The following is a 4970-nucleotide window of genomic DNA, read 5'->3' on the forward strand; positions in this document are numbered from 1 at the left end:
GTTTTCTCCTTCACATTCTTCGCTCTGTTTGCAAGCATATGACGATGCATATGTGGTAATTTTGATGTGACAGTTCATACATCCAGTTCAGGTAGCTAGGGGCTTTCGTACCCACATGGTTAGTTTTTAACACGTTGTTTACGTGAGTGCCAGCTGCAAAACAAGCAATTCTGCTGAATGCGTGGTTTAACAAGACGAAACCGTAATTTCGCTTTCAATCGGTTTTGGTGACTTCAGGACCAAGACCACTTTCGCTTTCTCCTCCGGTCTAAAACGGCTGACAAATTGTTCGCACGCCCGCAGCGTCCGGAGATGCGTCTTCTTTTGACGCAACGCAATTACGTTCTGGCAGCAAAAAAGGGTGAGCCCATTATCTTCGTGGTTGCGGCCATGTCAGAGTGTTCGATCTTGTTGTTTCCGACGCGATCGGCTCTTCGCAAACAAAGAATCTGCTTCTCTCTTGATGGAGCATTCATGCCACAATGAAACGGAAGGGGTTTTCGCAAACCTTCCACCGGCAACGACGTCATCGCTTCTCAGCCGCCTCACGTGCTTCGAATGCACATCTCTAATCTACATTCGCTCTCGCCGTTCGGGAGGGGCGCGCAGGGCAGCTAGATACACGTTGGAGAAATATGCATGAACGACTCACTTTTGCTCGAGTAAAGGCAATACCCGCGGTCACAGCCGGGCGAGGTCGTCATCCCCCGCCCCATGAAGACGAAAGATGCGCCGCTGCTCTACGGTTACGAAGCTTTGCGGGAGAGGGGGCGCTTTAACCCATTGTGCTCTCATAATGGATGGTGGGGTGTCGCCACAAGTGAACCACTGTGTCTCCTTGGCATGCGTGACTGAGCCCTGTTCATCGAAAGACCGAATTCGGTTTGACTGCCTTGTCCCACGCTCGTGGGTTTCGCTGCTTAGGCAAGGAGCTTTTAGTATCATCCGCATGTACTGCGCAGCCAGGTTCTTTTACCTTTGTTTCGGCAGCTTGTGCTGTGAGGCGGCAATAGCATAACGATAATACGTCTTTTTTCTTCGAGGGACACGCCCCATTGTGTTTGCGCACGGCCGTAAAAAGTACTTGACACGGAGTTACCATACCGCATAACGAGTGTTCTTCTGGAAAACACGAAAAATCAGTCTTATTTTTTTGCAATACTCTTCGTCTCTACACCGAGAACGAACCGCGAAGCTTTAATGAGCTAATAGAGAGTTTTAGCATACCGGAGACGGACTAAAGTAGACACACGCCGATTAACCGGACGCCCGCTCCGTATGCGCAGTGGCAAGAGTGTGAGAATGTGTGGCAAATGCGCGTGCGCAAGAGGCGCCCTGTAGACCGGTCAGCGTCTACACTAATACGTCTCCGCATATGCTAAAAGACACTAATGGCGCCTTAGTAAAAGACGTGCAGCCAAGCACCACACTGGCGCCTTTTCTCCGTAACTGAACTTTACTGAAGAGGGCTCCAAAAATATACGGCGGAGCCAAGGTCAGGAATGACAGAGCTGAAATATTTTCAAATCTGCCAGAGCCGCGTACGGCTATACTGAAAATCAGTAACATAATAATAGTGAAGCGAAATATCCAATTAGCAGTCAAGTAAGGTTAAATCAACGCAGATGGGAGTGACTGCACTTCCTGCCATTATAAATGTAGCCGTCATGGTTTCACCGTGCAGTCTGCCTATGGGACTCAAATAATATGGAGCAGGCTAATATAATATTACAAAGCCAAGCACTTTGCAAGATTCGGCGAGTAACGTCCTGTCATTGAATCTTAGAGAGAATTATAATTTTTTAGGTCTAGCATATATGCAGAAATATTGATGGGTCACACTTACACACTCTATGGCTTCTATACACAGGTCTGCGAACATAAGTCGCCTTCAAGACTGCAGATAAGGTCACGCTCACAAATCTTTGTGACAGAAATCGAAAACATCCTCCTTATCTTCCTGCTCGCTTTATATTCGCGATGATACTGGTGTCCTTCAACAAACAGCATGGGGACATATGCGTCGCCTCCTGACCACTCGAATTTCCTCGCCCTCCTCTATACTGCTGTTTTGATCCAAATTCGGTGGTATTTCAAGTCCAGACATTCGAGAGTGTTCAACTGGCGCAGTGTGCGTACGGTATGGCCGTATTCATCATGTTAGCCTTCGGGTGCACCCTCGCTTATTTCTTTGTGCTCTTGTTCTCGCAGATATATAGCGTTGCGTCGCACCTCGCTGCTTCTTGCGTAAATAAGCGCGGTGCCGGATATAAATCACCACTGCCGGCCAAGTGAGTCCGTATGCGTGTGGGTGAGCCGTGTCGAGGTATGAAGTATGAAGAAATTTGTTCTACACTGAGGCAAAACAGCAACGCCTGTCTGCGATGAGCAACTGGCACATTATACACTGGATTTTTAAGCATGCTCCGTTCGGAGCACGACAACAATAACAGCACATGAGATTTTTATCAAAGCGCGGCGTCATTTATCTTACTACAGAGGCAATGCCGCCTTCCAAGCCCGAGACGTCTTTTGTCGATTGACCGCTCTTGATAAAACCCTCTTGACTATCTTGTTGCTTTCGCCTTGGCCACCCACCCAGACAGACAGTTGTAGCCTCATGAAAAACAGCTCACTGCCGTGCACACTCCGCGGTGGTCAAATTAAGTGAAGGTAATTTGCGCAAGTCAGGTAGAAAGAAAAGAGAGCATGCTAGGATGCCACCTGAAAAGAGAAAGGCGTTTTTTATCCTCTTTCAAACACGACGCTCTGTGCTCTCAGAATGATCGATTACAAGCAGGAGAAATTCACGAAGGACAACAAGCCACCGTTCACCAAAGTGAGCGTCTTTGTATACCCTTCCCAAGGGGAGCACTGGATAGTGAAGGGCTCGCCGACGCGCTTTCTTTTTCCAGATGCAAGCACGCGATGCTAGGTTGCGTGTTCAAGTAATATTAAATGAGCTAGGCTGGAAGGACTTAGCTTCCGTAGGACAAGCAGCGGCCAGTCGGTCAACGTGCTCTCATGCGCTGAATAACGAGGCGGTGTTCTTCACTCGGCCCTGTTCCCTTTTGGCCGCGCCTTCAGAGCCAGAGTCGCGCAAGCAGAAAATGCAACCGGTAACACTCGAATGTACAACCGGACTTGCGCTGAGCACGTCCGGCGCAATGCCGTCTTTGGGGTGCGAACTACCGTGAATTGACTGGAAAGCGAGGAACAGGAGCACGACGGGACTCTGGCCATCGGAGAGCATGCGGGCCTTCCGAGAAGACCACGCAAGGACCGGCCGCGTTGTTCTCAGAGCCGAGGGAGCTGTAACCGGGGAAACATGGCAGGCCATAAGTCTTCCGGGCGGTGTTTGCTTAACCCTTCTGGGCAGCAACATGCGCGAAGGAACAGTGTGCCTCCAGCGTAGACGGCGTATACGCTGACCACGGCGCGAAGCACTGGCAAGAGAGAGGAAGGCGTTGTGCCCACATGGTGGGGACGGCTATTTGCAAGTCGGCCGCTAATTTACCGCCCGCAGCTGTCGGGGTTCCTCTAATCAACACCGTTCGCAGCCGGGGAAACCTGGATCGCTCGCGTGATGCCAGGTATAGAGCATGTGTCGGGTGTAGAAAAGGCCGAACAGGCGGATCGGTTACGAGGTCATGGGTTCGCGTGCCTTAGGCTTTCCGGTTCGGTATGGCCCACCAGCAGAGACGGAGATGCACTGGGTGCCTCCTGTGGCCGGGGGCGTGGCTACTAGTGCTTTGTGTATTCACAGAAGGTGGTCGCAGTCCACCGATACCTGGGGAGAAGCGGTCTGGGATATTTATAGTCGTGGCGTGTGCACTCGGCCGACAGGTCTCTGTCGTTAGCACGGCTTCTTTCTTGAGACGAACACTGACGTAGCCTTGAAAGAGTTCACCGGTTGTGTCCTTGAGGGTGACTGCGTTGACCCGAGAACCACTGAAGCGCCCAGCTGAGTGCCATCGACGTGATCATCCTCGGCGATAAGTAAACCAGCGTCTGGTAGAGAGACAGGTTTTCTCAAGAAAAACAAACAAACGTCTGAATTCAGTGCTCATATATTTACACAGGATAGTCAAAGAAAATGACATGTGCAAAGAAGTGCTACATGAACTCAAAATTAAGCAGTCTTGTAACATTTCAATCGATGATGGTAACACTGGCTATATGTCATACGTTCATCAAAGAGCACTGTACTAAAAATTAAAACCACTTCGCCTCATTTGTGTAGAAAACTTAAGGGAAATATGTGCGTTGGTGATGTTGGAATAATATATTTGCGTTCTGCAGTTACAGTCTACCAATTCAGGAACGTCACTTGTGACTTGACCTTAAAGAGTGCAGCGGCGCCTTCTTGCAGTCGTGGACCTGTGTTGAAACCTTCCACAAGAATGTAACCTTCTTTCACTACGAATTTTTCTTATAATACTTTACATTTGTGGGCGTACGTATGAACTGTACTAGCTTCCCTTCTACTGCACTTTTGCGTGAGAGAGCAGTTAAAGTATCTTTACCGCGCTACATTACACTGGCAGTGTGCTTGCTTAAAATAGTATCAACTTCTTTTAGTTGGAAACCGCCTTTGCCCAGTGAACAATCAACTGCGCTTGGGAACCTCGCGGTTCGCCGCGGGTCCGCACAAGACCTGACAAGTGATACACTTCTCCTCATGGGACTGCGATGACTTTGGCCACTTCAGCGCAAGAGAAAGTCGAGTGCGATGACCTCGGCCGGATGTATAAAACTAAAGCCTTCCTCCGCTCACTGAAGGGGCGACATCTCTCAGAACCTCCCACGTAGGCAAGGGGCTCTTGTTTAGTCCGGGGCTTTCCGGCTCTTCGCTTCAGACGAGAGCCTCGCACCGGTGCGCAAAGTGCACAAAGTGCGCCAAAATGTAAGCTTCGTGGATTCGTCGGCGACTGTTTATTATCCACCTTTCCTGGAACCGGTACGTATGT

This window comes from Amblyomma maculatum, chromosome 4, assembly GCF_055883805.1.
Source record: "Amblyomma maculatum isolate TAMU_Amacu chromosome 4, ASM5588380v1, whole genome shotgun sequence".
Lineage (NCBI taxonomy): Eukaryota > Metazoa > Arthropoda > Arachnida > Ixodida > Ixodidae > Amblyomma > Amblyomma maculatum.